Source organism: Acyrthosiphon pisum, chromosome A2, assembly GCF_005508785.2.
Source record: "Acyrthosiphon pisum isolate AL4f chromosome A2, pea_aphid_22Mar2018_4r6ur, whole genome shotgun sequence".
Lineage (NCBI taxonomy): Eukaryota > Metazoa > Arthropoda > Insecta > Hemiptera > Aphididae > Acyrthosiphon > Acyrthosiphon pisum.
In genome coordinates this window covers 44,930,171-44,949,425 of record NC_042495.1, presented here as the reverse complement: position 1 = coordinate 44,949,425, position 19,255 = coordinate 44,930,171, and the positions used below count along the sequence as shown (strand labels likewise).

General features: G+C 28.4%; 1 pseudogene across 1 annotated transcript in view; it reads left to right on the top strand.

The window, feature by feature from the left end:
- Positions 1–5,979: 5,979 nt before the first annotated feature.
- Positions 5,980–19,255, top strand: part of LOC100168006 — an 18,719-nt pseudogene continuing 5,443 nt past the window's right edge. The window contains exon 1 of the transcript XR_510813.3: positions 5,980–6,219. The product of XR_510813.3 is annotated as an uncharacterized LOC100168006 (transcript). The remainder of the gene's footprint in view (positions 6,220–19,255) is intronic.

Here is a 19,255-nt window from a genome sequence, read left to right as displayed (position 1 = left end):
ACTGTGTTTATGAACTTTTCGATAAATTATGTTAAAGATAATTTTGATGAACTTACGTTACATTTCTGTGATAATGGCACATTGTGTAATGGCACAGTTTGTCAAAAATTATTTAGAGTATCTAGTACTCGATATCTAGGCTTAACGTTTGACAATCACCTGAGATGGAATCTTCATGTGAATAACATAGTCATGCGTCTACGAAGTTTAAATTACAGTTTTTATAAGCTACGTAAAATTGTTTCTGTTCGTGTCATGCGAACTGTATACTTAGCTCTATATCAAGCAATATTTCAATATGGTCTGTTAATCTGGGGAGGACTCTCGGAAAACGCTCTAAAACCTTTATTGCTTCATCAACGACAGATAGTGCGTGTATGTCTACAAAAAACAAACTATGTTGGATCAACTGATCTTCATTTTAAGGATTTCAATGTATTACCAGTTGACTTTGTTTTCAAAAAAATAGCTATTTTATGGGTGGTTAAACATTTAGATCAATGGGTAGAGAAAAATGAAATTAGTAACAAAAGAGCTTTTCGATCTTTCGTCTTTCGATGCTAAAACATCACTTTTTAAAAAATCAGTTGGTCAAAAATTTGTTGCTTATCTTGGTCCTATATATTACATTTCTATGCCTTTCTCTATAAAGAAGAATGTTAATATTAATTACAATTATAACAAAGCTAAAAAATTAATTAATGATTGGCTACATGTATCATTAACTGTAACGTAGGTTAACCTTATTATAAAATAATACTTGAACAATCATATTTTTTTTAAGATTTGCGATTTTGTATGGGTAATGAAGTTCATGGGATCTGCTATAAAAATATATAAGATTAATACCGCTAGAAACATTTCAACAGGTTTTTAATGACCGTTTTTATATTTACTTGCCGATCACATTAAATGAAAAAATTTCAATAAAAAATTATGCATATCATCGTTCAAAGGCAAAATAAACAACCAGTCATGGGCGAAGCAGTGATGGGTCGGCTAGTATAATATATAAAAATGAATGTATGTGTGTGTGTGTGTGTGTGTGTGTGTGTGTGTGTGTGTGTGTGTGTGTGTGTGTGTGTATCTCCATATTACCATGGCAACCAATTATATTTATTTTGAAATTTCCGATAGAATGATTTGTATATAAATAGTTGCCATGGTGATATGTAAAACATTTTATTCATTTAGCATTGGCAGTTTTAATGGGCAACGAAGTGAACGGGATCAGATATTTTTATATGAATAGATAGATTAGACCTCTGTGCAGAAGATAAGCTAATTTAAAAAGGGAGAGGACCAACCCCGGGAGGTGCTCAAACAGGAATTTTGAGATTTCCGACGGACATTTTTGTTTTTAAATGGTTGCCCTGGGTTTTGAAGCTATTATAATAATAATTATTGGTTGCCGGGAAACGATGTACACGGGATCAGCTAGTTTATAATATAATTCTTAGATGAAACATCGGATTCGGTAAATTGGAGATATGACAATGATACGATACCTGAAATGTTGCCGAGAAATATGCGTGTATCTTATCATGATAAGAGTGACGAAGAAATTGGAAAAGCTGTATTTAATGCGTATTCAAATCAAATTAGAGTTGTCTCTGAATACAGTTGTCATGTTTATGATCCCCCATTTCCGTTTGGATATTTAAAAAATAAATGTTCCATACCGAATACACACACATATCAATCAGAAACTGACTTAGTATTCAACAATATCGTAATCAGAGGATTAAGATTTAAGGGATTGTAACCATAACCTTATTGTCGTTAAATGGGCACCTGATCAGGTAGGTGCGTGTTCAAGTGTGCATCATTAATTAGTATTAATTAATTTTTACTTATTTTCCACTCTATAGTTTACTATGGTATGTCTATATAAGACATAAGTACATATTAATTGTTATTTGTTGGAATCAACACACATTTTAATTATAAACAATAATCATATATTAATCACGCTTACATAGCTATTATTATTCAAATACCACATACTTTGAGCAAGGAAATTATCACAATATATTAGGGGGAATTAGATACCAGGCGAATACTCCTCTTTCGGAAAACACCATGAAATATCCATCTTTGGTGCCAAAATCAAGCATTTTATATGAAAGTGTTGAAGCTTTATTTTCAGGAAACATTCCAGTTGTGACAAATGTCGACAATTTGTATAACCTAAAGTAAGTTAGATTACTAGTATTTATTTATAATAAAACCGATAAAATTATTTTTTGTAACTCATAATGTTTCAATACAAGTTTAGTTGTACGATTACTGAAATATAATTAGTTAGGTATTATTAGTTAATACTGCGTTTAATAATATAATAACATACCCATTTATTTGGATAATTAATCCGTATTTAGCAATTACTAAAAACTGATATGGGTTGTATATCATTGCCTATATACGTAAATATAATAATTGTTTATTTATCAAAAAAATTATTATTATGGTTTAATAAATTATAATTATTAAATAAAAATTTTAATAATACAAATTAATGCAAGTTATAAGTTTTAAGTATTAACACGTAGTAATACCCTTTTAAAGTTAATTTTCTAAACCTTCCTTTTTTTAACAGATACTTCATGGAAGAGGTCGCATCCCAACACATCGCTGATAGTGTATCTAAGTCAATGCAACCCAACATTTCTATCGCAGTCAGACAAGCAATTACACCTTACATCATGTTCAAGAACGTGTCGGACCCACACTTCAATGGATTTACCGCCAGTACGTCTTCGGGAATATAACTCATAGTCGATGATGTCTTTACTAATGGTTTGAACCAAACCAATCAAAGAGTAAAAAATATGGTCACCGATATGACTAACAAAAAATTGACCTCCACAACCGAGTTCGTCATACATAATTTGAGCGGCACTTTCCGAATGCAGTTCACCAAAGACAGCAAACAGTACACGGATTACGTTATGTTCGAGATCGAAAACATCAACATAGTGCCAACTAGCAATATGTTCAACCATGACGAATGCATCGCAAATACCATTATTAAAAACACCACAGTCATGGTTGACCCTGCAGAGTTCAATTTGTCTAAAGATGAAGAGATCGAAGTAAACCGTGTTTTAGTGGACGAATTTAATAAGACACTTAAGAACAAATTTAACATCACTGTTTGCGTAGCTTTGGGAGACATGCTTAACTCCAAAGCTGGGAACTATTAATTAGAAGTGTATGTCACAAACATTTCGAAATGCAGATAACTAATCCGTTTATTTAGAATTTGAGCAATTTATATATAGGCATATCTGATAGTTGGTACATTGGGGAAGTGTTTTGGTCGCTGAAACTCCTACTTGGTTACTTTTTAATTTATTATAGTTAATTTAAAAAAAAGGTCTAACATCTATTACCTATGTATTTAACACTATTTATGTTTCTGACGGTTATTAAGTTATCACCTTTTTTTTAGCAACGTGAGCGTTTAATTTATATTTATATGAATATGGCTGACCAGACTTAAGGCCAGTTGTACCATATCCGAATTAAGTTAACCGTAGTTTAATTGGCTGAATTTGTCCGGTTATAAAATCTGTTATCAGCTGATTAAGCGTAATCGAAGTGTAACCGTAGACGGTACAACTGTACCTATGTGGAGGTCGCTAGACTCATATTATATACTTCGATAAAGGCCTATTTTTAATCTATATTATTTTTCTAAAATCAGTGGTTCAGCTATGTACAAAATGCTTTTTCGTATCGTTTTTTATTGTGCGAGATTATGAAATTAAAACCATATATTATATGTTCAAAAATTGGAACTTTTTTATTTATCACAACAGAAATAAAAATTGTCATTATTTTTTAAGTTACGATGGAAATATGTATTTAATTTGTAGGTACACTATATTTTAATAAACAGTAGAATAATTTTGTCAAAAAATAATATCTATAGTTTTTTTTAATAGCCTTATTCTATAAATAATTCAAACTAAATGTATTGAAAACTGATCGACTTTATTTATGTGCTTAAAATATCGTGTTCAGTGGTATACATTAGACAATTGTATTTTTATTTTATCATGCTTTTGTGTGAGCTCTTTATACCTAAATCTTAATAGCTAAATCTGGCTTTGTTTTTACGATATAGTATTTTTTCGTATATAGATGTATATTTTCTGTCTAGGTCATACGAGTCATACCTTTTTTTATTCCTAGCCCACCATTATAACACTATATGACATAAGTATAGTATTATAAATACATAATGACTAATGTACAGTAATGCCTTTATAAGAACATTTAAAATAGCTTTGAAATTAATATCAAAGAACATAATTAAATTGTATGTTGCTATTTCTATTAAGAATAGTATTATTCCCATTTTTCAATAGTAAGTATAGTAGGTAAAGCAATCATATAAATAGTTGGTAGTATTTTTTCAGTGTTTTGATGTATTATGATTTTTATATGTAAGTACCTAATAGCTAATGTAGGTATTCAAAAGAAATTAATCAATAGTTGAATAATGAATATATTTCATTCTCCATATATATAGATATTAGATTATTAGATATATTATGTTCTCCATTACAAGTTATAACTTAATAAATAATAATTAAATCAGAGAACTAAAGACTTACTTTTATGATATTGAATAAGCTTAAAACAAAGTGTGGAAAATGTTAGTGGTGCTATAGACATTTTCACCCTATTTTCGCCTATGTTTATGTAGCAAATATTAATTAATAATAATTGGTATTATTCATAAATTCATAATGATTACGTAGCAAACCGTTATTTTTAACTAAATAATCAAGGTTATTTATCGACAAATATTTACGCATAATTTTATTCTAGAATCTGTACCTACTATAGTTCTATAGTACATATATGTACAATATAATATAGTATATAGTATATACTATATACTCTGTACACAAGTTTACTTTTATCCTAACTAACGTGGCAGTCTAAACCAACTTCTAAAACACATCACCCATTGCATTATCCTTTCTAACTATAGCAACTATAACTAGGTACCTAAAGGTTACTATAGTAACTTAATATGTATTTTAGTAGACTTTTATAGTAATGATAATATATATTATATTGATTTAAAACTATAAATTATTAAAATTGTGAACGTTGATGAATGATGAGAGATGAGGCGTATCTATGAGTGGCTGCTTGTAGGTACGTGCTATGATGCACTCCTAATAAAAATAGAATCTAAGTAGAAACCATAGTATTCTAATATACCTACTATGATGTCGAAGACCTGGAAATGTTTCAATAAATGTCGATGACAGGCAGAAAAAAACACATCATATCAAATACAATACATTCATTGGCTCCACTCGGAATCTAAAAATGTTAACTATAGAATTATATCAAGTTATGTTTTTTTTCTCTTTTATTCTTTTGAAAATTGCATACAGCTCAATTAATATAAATAAGTTTAATAACACAATTAATGAATAAATAATTAATAAATAAAACAATTCGTAATTGATGGTCTCTGATTAAATCTACAAATCTACTATCTACTATAATCCATATTATACTTTTGTGTTTTGTTAGTTGAAAACAAATTATGCTTGTTCAGTTATCATATTTTAATATTTGTTAAATAAAAAAGTTAATTATGCATATACTTTTACCATGGTTATTAAAATAAAATAAATATGACCTTTATTGTTTTATAAAAAATTTGTTTAATAAAAAATGATGTGTGCGGTAACTGGTTATAATATATTATAATGTAATTAATATACATACCTAGGTATTTAATATATATTATATATAAGTTAAAAACACTCATAAACTCATTATAATCATACGTTATTGTTAAACCTTCTATAAATTATATTTTAAGGGTAGGTACGTAACCATAACTGCGGTGTGCAGTTGAGGTATATGTATAATAATAGCATAACAACAGCAGGAGACCAACTCTGGTGGTGTAGGTATATAGATAGTATAGGTACCTACGAGCCGGTTACTCGATCAGTCGCAGTAAAAAACGAACCGCCAACGTGCTCGCTATATAGGTACCTAGTGTAATTTCGCTATACATAACAGCCACAGAGCATGTGATGTTTTCATACACGTAACGGTTATTATTAAAACAAAATTTATTTACAATGTTCAAAATGGTTTGTTCGAATCTATTTTCATTTATTGTGTGTTCTATTTTAATAAGTTCATCGCTGTCGGCCACTAGGATAATAAAAGGTAACATTTTATCCAAAGTATAAATTATTATATGTCTGTTGATATTATAGTTTTTGGGTATGGAACACGGACACTTTTTGATAGAATTAAAAATTAGGTGGACGTTAAAAAAATGTAGGTATGTATACCTATACTTAAAAAGATTTTTAATATTTGAATTTGTAATATTAAAATTGTAGATTTTTATACTTTATTGGAATTCAATGGAAAGCTACATTTTTAAATCAAATTAATAACGCACATTATGAAACAGAAAGTTTAGAAAAGATTTTTTTACAATATATTTTTAGGTCTAACCATGATATGATAACATATTGATAATTATTATTTTATTTAAAAATCAATAGATGTGATTTATAAAAGCGTAAATATATTTATAGCTATGTATTATTGTAATGTGTAGGTAATAATATGTACTTTGCTCAATATTACAATTAATTTTATTAAATTAATACATATATATCAAGAAGATATATACTTAGTAAGTAGATACTTGTTGAAATGAACAAATATAGTCTAAACTTACATTTAGTTACATTTAATACCTAGCGAAAAAAACAAAATTCAACCTATAAAAAATATTGATGATTACGATAAAAGAATAAGTTATGTTTAAAATTGTAACATGTATTGTAGTCAGTTATAACTTAAAAGTTTATAAGTTTATTACTTAATAGTAAAAAATTGGTGTCGTATAATCATGATCGATATTTTAGGTTTTTATTTAATCATAGGTACAGTTTAATACAATCATTGAATCATAATATGTATAATTAATACAATTATTGAATTATTACACGTGAATAAATTACAATAATTAGTTTAGATTTTAAAATTCAATAATTGAATGTTTTTGTTTTAAACGCATATGAAAATATTCAAATTAGAAAAAATATTAATCTATTATATCATACAAAATAGTTTATCGCAAAGTCAACAATAATATTTAGTTTTGAAGTTATTTAAATTTGAATAGGTATTACGTTTAATAAATTAAAAACAAATAAAACGTATCACTGTAGGTATCAGGACATCAGGTGTTTAAATCTGCTGGACAATGTCTGAAGCGATTATTCATGTAAAGAGTATTCGAATAATGCAAATTTTTTATTGCATATATAATAATATTTATATTTCATTTTATAGGTATTATATCATGAATAAAATTACATTTATAGTTTTATCATTCATACTGCTATTACGTGTTTAAAAGTGTTTATATAGATGCTTGTTTATACTAAGACTGGTTAATATTGGTATTCACTCAAGACTGCAGGAAATGTTTGAACGAGTTGACTTTTTCTTTTTAAACTTTCTATTTAGCACTTTTATTGATACATGCAGAGATCGATGTACAAGCGACAATGTTATCGATCAAGTTTTAATCATTGTCAAGAATGAAAAAAAAATGTATTCTAATGATTGACATTGTGGGATGTAATCACCAACTGCATAACTATAATACAAAATTTTACTTTTAAGGAATGACCGAATAATCGTATATAATTGAACTTGGCAACGATCCATTGTTATTACATGTGTCTGAACGATTTAGGGATGTGGTGCGATTTCCGGTAGGTACTATGGGTGCATTACGCAAGCAACCAGTTAGCTGCAGTTGACGGTGAAAGTTGGGCACATCTGCTTTGACCTGTACTCATGTAACTTGTCGAACTGTTTGTTTCTAAGTGAAAAATAAATGTAATAATATATACCAAAACGTGTTGGAAGAGAAAGTTTGAGAATTTTGAGATAGTGTACTACTGCAGGGTATACATTTATAAATTCGATATTCGGTATAGTGAAAGTACGTTAATCAAGGTTACGAATTCTTCCGTTCAAGACGTCTCCACGGTCAAAGGTCTGTCGGGTAGAATCATGAAAAGACGGCACGTTTGCAATATTTTACTGTTAGGTTAAAGGCGAAAAGAAATTAGAAAATCCAATAATAACAAATCCGTTGTCGTTTAGAACACAATATCACTATTGGAACGACACACGTATTATAATATTGCTTATACGTTGGTATATTTTATATAGGTACCTGCCAATTATTATAACTATTTGGAATAAAAAGAAAAGTCAATGGCACATCTGAACAAGTTTAATACAATTACATAATTTGCGAAATCTTGAAAAAAAGCTATCTATCATTGTATTATTACAATCGCAACGTTAAATAACAAATCTTGATGAAAAAATATCTACACCAATAATTGTTAAGCTATAAATATAATATATAGGATATAATTATATCTAATTTTTGTTTGCTGTATGTAATACAAACTACAGTAAGTAATAATTTGTTTTAACAAAAATTCACTTAATTTTGTTTGAGAGTATTGTTTTGTCCATAGCATAATATAGGTAGGTACCCATTTGTTTTCTTTAAAGCAGTCTTACAAATACACTTACCTTGTGCTATTTATATTATTTTTAAATATCACAAGACATCTTCATTCTTCTGAAGATATTACGATGTCCTTCGTCGACTACCTACTCTTTATATAAAGATTTATTTTTAAATTTTAAAATTCCCATGGATAGAAAAATAATTATAATCATAATATGCCATAAGTAAACCTAGCTTCCATGAATCAATTTGATATACATGAAGTAGATTCTTTCCAGTAATCTTTAGCTATTGAAAGTATAACGATATTATTATTTGGAAAAAAATATCCGTTTTTAATCTAAATATAGTTATATAATATTAAAAACTGTTTGTTTTTTAAATAGTTCCAGAAATTCCATATACATAATACAACATAATAGTATAATATACAATATGTGCCTATATAAATTTAAAATTAAAGAATATGGTCATAATATCTACTATATAACGTAGTTGTGTACCCAACAAAACCGTTTGTATATTTATATTATGGTTAGGTATACAATTTTTATCATGATTAAATTTCTATAGTTAATCAAACGACATTGAATATTGATTAGGAATAATATTTTGAAATTTCACTGATATTATTTTATTCAAATATGAACTATTTAATTATTTATAATTGTAGGTTTGTTTTCACCGATTAAAAAAACCAGTTAGTTTGTCTTCCATCTAATTAATTAGATTACTCTATAAACAGATGCTTTGTTAGCATACAGCCTGTGTAACTTCTTCGCGCCGTTTTGTTATTATGCAATTTAATCTAAAAGATTTTTTTGTTTGATTTGCAATAGTTGCTAAATAGTGGTGGTCGGTGTATAGTGGTTATGTATGTATAGGCGTATTGAATACGACTATATACTCAACGGAGCAAAATGTCATGGATATTAAACATTGGCCGACACAATTTCATTCGACAACCTAGGTTATTGGGCCAATTGTCACACTTTGTTAGCACTTACATTCTTTTTTTTTTAACAAGTCTTAGTAACCATCGTTTTTGTAGACAATTATGTAATCGATGTATAATAATACGACTGCTCTGTCAATTTATGTAAATATTACAAAAAGCAACACAATTAAACCATTTTACTACAATATTATATTATAATATGTGATTCAAGTCATAATCACAACATCGCGTAGGTAGGTACCTATCATAGTTACAGACACTTTTACAATAAGAACAATGACAGTATAATATAATATTATAACATTGCCGTATATTGTATTGTAGGTACCATCATGATCAGTCGTGTAGACAAAGGCAGACGGGCAGGGTCACCGGGTAACCGTGAGAATATAATTTCTTGTTAGGCCTCGGTTGGAACTTTGAAAACAATATTTCGTGTTGCATTGAAGATTATAATATTATGGGTATTGAGATAAGTGGCTATACAAATTTAAATTTTCTGGAATGTTGTCTTTGTTCGGTTTTTAATAGCGAAATTACCGTCAGAAAACTATGTATTGTCATATATACGTGTTTTAAACTTCAATGTTATTTTTTCCCATGAATATGGATATCACGATGCTTACTATATTATTATATAGGTGTATATTTATATATATAATAATAGTTTGGAGACTATAATATTTGAGTGGTGACTATACGCATAGCATATTGTAATTTTTGAGTGAAATTAATAATTTTGACAGAAAAAAAAAGCAGCACATTATAATATTATGTTTTTGAATATTATTACCATACCAATATTGTTTAAATTAATAAATAGTAGTTACAAGTGTACACGAGTATTGTTTAGGTACCTTTAGCTGTCAACGTATTATTGTACCAGTGTACCACATTCAAAGAACTTAGGTATTGTGTTATTGTTGAAAATAAAAACCGATAAGGCTGGACAAAAAATCGCTTAACCCATTTGTCAAGCTATAAACATTAGTGTGGCAAATTCCAACTGCGGTAGTAGGTACACGTAATTTGAAAAAATACAATGTATTGGTGACAGTATATTTACACATAGCTGGTATTGCAGTACCTTTATCTATCAGTATATCGGTATATGCGTGCTGTGTGTCTACAACGGCGTTTTAATATTTTAACATAATAGTTTATTTTGTATTGTACAATTATTTCTTCAACCCGTAATAATATAATATTATGCATATACTGTGGTACAAATGTACGATTAGCAGCAACGCGTATATTATACAGCAATGTGGTTCGCCATGCATGATCCAACCCCTTTCTTTTCCATTTATAATGCATTTATTCAAAATATGATGTTTGAATTTTTTTATGCATACCTATCTAAGCCATACGGGTTATAATACTTCCACATGATTGTATTAGATTCTGAGTGGAACGATGAATGTATTGATTTTACAATGATGTGTGTTTTTTTTTTATTTTTTTTATTTTTTTTTGTGTCTGTCATCACCTTTTAGGACAGTAAAAGTGCTTGAATTTTCTTCAACAGTACCTTTTCTGATAGGAAAGTGAATCTAGTTGGTACTTTGGGGGGGGTCAAAAGTAAAATTTTTCAAATAGTTTTCAAAAGCGCCGTGAAAAACATGAAAGAAAAATTATGGAAAAACGGGCATTTTTACGCAAAATCTGTTTTGTAGAAAATTGATTTTGGTATTTGGTGTAACTTTAAAACGAATGACTATAGATTCATGAAATTTTCACCGGTTGTTTATATTTCCATTTTCTATACATGATAACATTTTCAAAATATTTTGATTTGTTTTGAACTGTTTACGGACAATTTCAGTTTCCAATTTAATTAGTTTTTTTTTCTATGAATGTCAATAAAACTTTATTTGTTGAGTAAAAATACTTGAACATTTAATACAACTATACAAGGCTCCTACTATATTGTTACAATAACATTTGAAAAATATTAAAAATCCTTCACACAGTTTCACAGTTTTTTTTTATTAGCATTTAAAGTTCAAAAATTGAGAAAATATGTAAAAATCACGAAAATTAGTAAATTATTTTGAGTTAATAATTCGTAAAAATTTTTCTTTTTAGAACTAAGATTTTAAAATGTAATACAAGATTCCTTATAGGATAATCTACCTTTATCAAAAAACAATGTCTATAAGAAACTCAAATTAAATTTTTATGAGCGTTTGAAATTCATATTTTTACAACATTTGATATTCACTCGATTTCTTACGTAACGATTTTCTTATTTTGTTGTAATTAAAAAACGAATGACTGTAGAAACTTGAAAATTTCACTGAATGTTTATATTAGTATTTTCTATATACGATAATATTTTGAAAACAATTTGACTCTTTTTGAGCTGTTTACGGACATTGTAAGTTTTCAGTTTTTTTAGTTTTTTTTCTATAAAAATCAATAAAGTTTTATCTATTGGGCCAAAAAGTGTAAAAAATTAATACAAAGCTCCTGATACATTGTACAATATCAGTTGAAAAATATTAAAAATATATAGGCACAATTATTTTTTATAAGCATTTGAAGTTGAAATTTTGACAAAATTTATCAAATTTAACATTGAATAATTATTTTGTAGTTAAAAATGTATAAAATGTTTAATTTTTATATCTAAGGATTGAAAATTTAAAACAAGATTCCACGTAAATATTTAATTCTGTTACCAAAAATTCTAAGAAATACATAAGCACAGTTTATTTTTATAGTCATTTTAAGTTCAAATTTGGACGAAATTACATATTAAAAAACCTGGAATAACTATTTTAGTTATTTTGTTGTGATTGTATAATATTATTTGTGGGTACTTGAAACTTCTAAAGTATACTATTATATATCTATGATAGTACCGCGGTTTGTTGTTGATGTATAACGCGTTACCTAATGGATATTGTGATATGATTAATTTGGAATTTATTATTGATATGTATTATAGGTCAATTTTTTTTTAATACTATAGATAAGTATACCTATAATAGGTATGTCTAATACCTAGACTGACAAACCGTCTCCGCTCAGAATCGTTTTTCTTATACAGTGATATTATATCATTGAATTTAAATTTAATACTATCCATTATACAGTGACCTACTTGTAACCTACTGTACAGCAGAGCAACATCCACTTACCCACCTTTTTTTTGTGCATTTTAATCAGTGTTTTGTAGCAATACAAACTTTTTTTTCAAATGAGAATCACCATTTTTACTTTTAGTCGTGAAGCAGATGTTTTGGGATTGTTGATACAACAAAATCAAAGTTTGACAATTAGTTTCTAAATCATAAAATTATAGGTACTTATGTACTTAGGGAGATAATCCCTAACAATGGTTTTAAATGAAATATAAAAACTGTGTAAGAATAAGTTTGTTATGTAAATATTAATAAACTGCACGGACAATTTTACAGATTGTAAAATGTTTCTATAATGCGATAGTTATTAATAATTTTTAAATCATCGTAGCCCTCATATTTATTAGACCTATTATCATGGGCTATGATTATTAGATTAGGTTACCAGGTAGTATTACCTTTAAGGGGGATTCACACTTCGTCATGTCGTATGAAATTATCACGGTTACCACAACTACCAAATGATACCGCATATATTCAACTATTCGGTATCGTTTGGTAACTGTGGTAACCGTGATAATTTCACACCACACGACGAGGTGTTAATCCCCCTTTAGGCTTTAGAAGTTTAGAACATGTAATTTAATAACTCAAAAACTATTCTATACAATGTTGATTTAGATAGAGATACACATCAATAGTTTCATAAAACCCGTCTGCTTAATAATTTACAATAATCAAGGTCGTTTTCATTTGAAAACTAAAAGTTTATATCGTCACAGTACACGCTATTTCAATGGTATAACAAATCCAAGTATTTTAAAATAGGGTCCTAATAGTAAGTCTAAGTATACTTAAAAATTCCAAAGATCAGAATTTAAATAAATGCATAATTTAACGAAAAAATGCGGGTTAGCGTCGTTGGTGAATCACTATAGCGGTGTATAATATTATTATAAATACAGTAATTTTATATGGACATGCTCGCAAACGAAACCGCTTGTAGGTACCTACCTATTATCGTATATGTTTCAAAACGTTTGTGTACATTTTTTTAAACGCTCGGGACAGCGTTCAATTTGGCGTTGCAACACAACCGATAACGGTTGCATTGTTATACATTATATTATTGACCGGATCAAAACTCGCGACAGTTGCTCAACGAAAGTCACCGTTGCCACGGGTACCTGCAGCTGCTGTATATACATACACAGTATACAATATAGTATTATACTGCAGTTTGTAATGTGATAGAAAATCATATTGTGTTTGATAACAACAATGCACGATAATACGTAAATGGTATAATAGGTATATAACTATATTATAAGCCACACACTGCGCGCTATGTATGAGAACGTTTCGTTTGACATAATATATTTTTATATTATATATACGCGCGAATCTACTGTCTAGGTCAACCGGTGTCTAGGTACCGCATAAAATATACGCTTATACATAATAATATATATAATATTATCTGTTGCCTAAAAGACAACATGGGTAGGTATAGGCAACTAAATAGTAAATACTCATAGGGTTATGTATATTGTGTATATAATATATATATATATATATATTATATAGGTACAGTGTAATGTATAGGTACTATGATTGTATAGGTATTACGTGAGTAAAAATACTAAAAATGTATCGTTTACATAATTAACAGTGGGATGCTAAAAAATAATAATATACCTAGGTATTTAGATGCATAGTTATATGGTACCTACCTATATACATGCTGCGTTCGTAACAGATATGTACCTACTGGCTACTACTGCAACAGCCTAGCTGTAGTCGTTTTAAGCGAGAACGGTTTTTTTTCGATCTCAACATAATTCAAATGGAACAATTATAATTATATTGGCATATTACAGTGTGACTTAGCATTCATTTACGTTTCTAAAATTGTATTATACCTATTATTGTTTCGTTTTTTAAATTAATAATCTATATTTTTAAATAGGTAATATTCACGTTTCAGTTATATAGTTGTATACGTAGGTGATAAGTGATAACTATACTACCTATACAGTATGTCTCAGAAGTCCCGAATCACCCTTAGTATCTCCGTGAAAAATCAATATATTTAAATGCAGTTTTCTTTACAGTCATAAGTATGGAAATTCTGATTGAATAACATAATATTCGATTTGTTTTTTTCAAAAATTCAAAAATTATTAAACAAATTTTTTAGGCAAATAAGTTTTTTAAATTTCCAAGATAGCCATTTTGTTGATCGTATTTTTTAAGACAGTTCAAAAAAAAAATATTAAAATTTAATGAAAATTGTTCAAGTTAGAGCTAATTATTATTGTGAATTTCTAAGAATAATAGTTATGTTACCTATGCATACGGCATTAGCAAAATACGATTCGCATGTTAATTATTACAATCACGCTGATTTTTTGGCTAAAATTAAAAATAATAATTAGCCCTAACTTGGGCGATTTTCATTAAATATAAATATTTTTTTTTGAACTGTTTTAAAAAATGTGATCAACAAAATTGCTATCTTGGAAAATTAATAAACTTATTTTCCTAAAAAAAATGTTTGATAATTTTTGAATTTTTGAAAAAAAATCAAATATTATGTTATTCAATTAGAATTTCCATAATTATGACTGTAAAACAAACTGCATTTAAATATATTGATTTTCCACCGAGATACTAAGGGTGATACGGGACTTCTGGGATACACTGTATACTATATGGACATGTTCTTTCAGATTTGTAACTTTTATTGCATTTTGGTTACCTACTTGTAGGTTTATGTATAATGTACCTACAACCTATACATTATAATAAAGTTAGCACATAATGTGATGTTATTGATTATGCCATTATGGGTATATTACTTTATTTATTATGAACATTGAACACTCATATTATGTTTAGTAAAAACTAAAAATATAACAATATATTAAAATATATTGAGTAATGTATTTACTCCGGTCAGAACCGATATCCGATACAACAGTGAATTTGTATAAGGTCTATATTTAAACTTTTTCGATTTAATGACATTTATTACTTTATAATTAAAAAAAATACGTTTGGTATTACTGATATTTTATTATAATCGTGTGAGGTAAATTAATTCGTGTAAGACTTAAAACCAAAATAAGCATCGTCTATACAGATGTGACACGTATACCCATTTCGGCAACATTGACGATGTTGTCATTATATTATATATTATTATTGTATACTTATATACACAGACACACAGTATATATAGGACATAGGTACACTATAGAATATAGAGTCCTATACAATATACATATATAGACATATCATAATCCCACTTAATATCAGTGATGCGAATTGCCGTCATCGTTGAAATCTTTCTGTTCAGCTCCGGCGATGATGACAAAATTGTTGCCGTAACACATACTATACGTCTACACTTATAGGTAGGTATCTATTATACCGGCTATACCTATAGAGACCTATTCACGGTACCCCGTGCATTAGAATATTATTGGCGTACATCCGGTGGTTTTTTATTTTGTACAACGATATTTTGTGAATAGATCATTTGTTTTCAATTTTTTTATGCTTAATAATATTATCATATACATTATGTTGTTATGTATACATTGGTCGGTGGCAATCATCGGTATAACGCGCAGGTACCTAATGTTTATATTATATACGCAATGACCTTGTATAGGCGTTAATCGTCCAATTGCGGTAAAATATCATAGGTATCGGCACAACGCATTATACTATATTATTATTCGCTATAATCTCTACGAGTGAAAGTCGATGTTCCGCTTCTGTTTCATTACCTGTAGGTAATACACCTAACGCTTCCAGGCCACTGCTGCTAAGGAACTTCGGATTGTTGATTCACGTCGCATATAATATATATATAGATATACAAACCACGCGCGCGCGACGACTCCTATATTATTATTATTATTATATATTATAATATTATATTCGTATTCGTCGCGTTCGCCCAACCTACGCCGATATAATATAGCAGTGACCTTTTACGACTTGATGACTTCAGTCGACATATTATGCCGTGATGTTTGAATGTAATTTCTCCAACCGCTGCACCGCAGCCCATTGTGTATATACATACATAATATTATATTATAATATATCGTTCGCGCAGTATATTATGTATATTGCGCGATTATATATCGTAATAATAGACTTATAATTATATAGGAATATGATCGCAATGCGCAACAGTTATTGTTATCTTATTGCCGTTTGCAGCAGATGATCACAACAGAATCGGTATAAATAAAAATTGTAATAATTACATGTATGTAGGTACCTAATTACGATTTTAATGTCATGTATACGCGCGTCACCGCTGTATAATATAATCAATTCACAATTATTTTATTTTGTGAAAGTGAAATTATTAACATATTACAGGCAGATACATTTAGGTGCAGGGCCGTCCTTATAGGATTTGCGAAGTCCACTGCAAAGATGTGAAATGAAACAACAATTTATATATTCAATTGTTTTTAAAACAACAACTTTTTTTTACTGTTCGCATTAACTAATTCAAAATTAACTACAAAAGAATTCTCTATCTATTTAGTAGAAGAAGAGCAATGTGTACCTAATCTTTGAATTACACCGAAAAAGGCATAGCAACCAATATGGACAATACTGCATATCTTCAAGAAGCAAATTAAAGCTACGATCAGTGTAAGGGACAAAAAATCTCTATACTTCTATAGGGTTTTCTGAAGGAATAACTTTACTCCTATAATACCTAATAATCCTATACCGAATTGGTTACACAAACGAGTTGTGTCCCAAACACGAAATTGTGTCCCTAGATATTTTTCAGGTTACGTTACACTATATATATAGTTGTACCCGGTATATTTTTGTGGGATAGGTAGGTAACACGAGCCGGTAGGTAGGTAGGTTTATAGGTGTTAGATTTGTAAACCGTAAGAATTCAAAGGTCTCGGGTTCGAATCCCTCATGGGAACCATTTATTTTTGTTTTAATTATTATTTTTAACACCATTGTTCCGTATCTTGGAGTAATTTCAACTGTAACGTTTTTTTAATTTGAAACGACTTTAAAAACTCAATTCACAACATTACGAAAGTTAATCTCACTACGTTATGATATGTTAATATAGCATAATAATGTAATTATCCTAACAATATACTTTAAGTCGTTTTAATTATGTTGAATAGTAGTTAAATCAACACTTATTGAGTCCTAAATCAAAATCGACGCTCAAATGTATTGGACATTAACTACATTTGGAGTTAAAACAACTAACGATTCTTATGTGTGCACGAGGTATTGTACTTAGGCCATTATTGTTCACAATTTATATTAATGGCCTTCTCAATATGTGTACACAATAAAATTAATCTGTTTATCTGACGATACAGTTATTCTAGTAAAGAATCATAACATAAATGACTTATACAAAATAACAGGGAATAGTTTGGCGACAGTTAAAAATTGGGTGGACAATAATTTGTTATCACTTATCAATGAACATGGAAAAAACTAAATTTATTCAATTCGGAATAAGAAACAATTTGTTATCTGAAGACCGAAAAATTACCGTTGATTCGCACAACTGCCTTATTAATATCAACACAACGATTTATTATTTTTAACTGTGTTTTTAAATGTGTAATTAAATCGGGTAGCTTCAATTAAATATCTGGGTATTTACATTGATGAAAACCTAAAATGGAATATTAATCATATTAATGAATATCAATCATATTAATAACACAATTAAACATTTTTTTTTACATTTTCAAATCGCTCAAACATATCTTAAATTATAAACTTAAAAAATTAACATACATTGCACTTGTTCAATCAATCATTTCATTTTAGGCAGGTACATACGTAACACATCTCTACGACTCTACAACCTTGGAGTAACGCTAAATTCACTGGTCAAATTCATTTTTAATATGCCTCACTTGTTTTAAACCTCTAAATTATATAGAGAATTAAATATATCAAGTTTAAAATCTTTGTAATTTAAAAATATTTGTTTATTAATGTATAATACAATTTTGAAGATGACATTCTTGTACCAAGTCATAATTATTCTACCAGACTTAAATCTATATGTCATTGTTCCAAAAATTAGAACAGTTTTTGGACAGCAATGCCCTCAATACAAGTTTATGCAATTTTTGTTATCATGATTTAAATGTACATGATTTCAAAAAAAATTTCTATTTATAAAAATTGTATTAATACTTTATTTAAGTAATTTTAGATTCTGAGTGGAACGATGAATGTATTGATTTTACAATGATGTGTGTTTTTTTATTTTTGTGTCTGTTATCACGGTTTGGGACAGTAAAACAGCTTCGATTTTCTTCAACAGTATCTTGTTTGATGGTAAAGTGAATCTAGTTGGTGCATTCGTGAGGTCAAAATTTGAAATTTCATATAGTTATCAAAAGCGCCGTGAAAAGCAAAAGAAAAATTAAGGAAAAACGGGAATTTTTACGCAAAATCTGTTTTCTAGAAAATTGATTTTGGGTTTCTGGTGTAACTTTAAAACGAATGACTGTAGATACATGAAATGTTCACTGGTTGTTTATATTTCCATTTTCTATACGTAATACATTTTTCAAAATATTTTGATTTGTTTTG